We start from the raw sequence: 335 nt of genomic DNA, 5'->3' as shown, positions 1-335 counted from the left end.
CCGCCCCTCTGCGCACGGCGCGCACGCGCAGTCCCTCCCGCTGAAGCCGGGGGGCGGGGCGCGCCCCCCTCCGCGCCGCGCGCAGCCGCAGTACGCGGAGTGCGCCGTGTCCCTCCGCGCGCCGCCCCCGGCGCCGCTCCCGGCGCCTTTAACGCCCTTCCCGCCGCTTTTCCCCGGTTTCCCGGCGGCGGGGGACGCGGAGCGAGCCGCGGCTGCGCCCAGGACGAGGTAGGAGGCGGGCGCTGGCTGCCCCCCCACCCCCCGGCGCGGCGGGGCCGGAGGGGGACGCGCGTAATGGCGGCCGGGGCGGGGGGGGGGGCGAGGGGCCCTTACGG

This window comes from Lepidothrix coronata, unplaced genomic scaffold, assembly GCF_001604755.1.
Source record: "Lepidothrix coronata isolate B3197 unplaced genomic scaffold, Lepidothrix_coronata-1.0 Scaffold39, whole genome shotgun sequence".
Classification (NCBI taxonomy): domain Eukaryota; kingdom Metazoa; phylum Chordata; class Aves; order Passeriformes; family Pipridae; genus Lepidothrix; species Lepidothrix coronata.
This window is presented reverse-complemented; position numbering follows the sequence as displayed.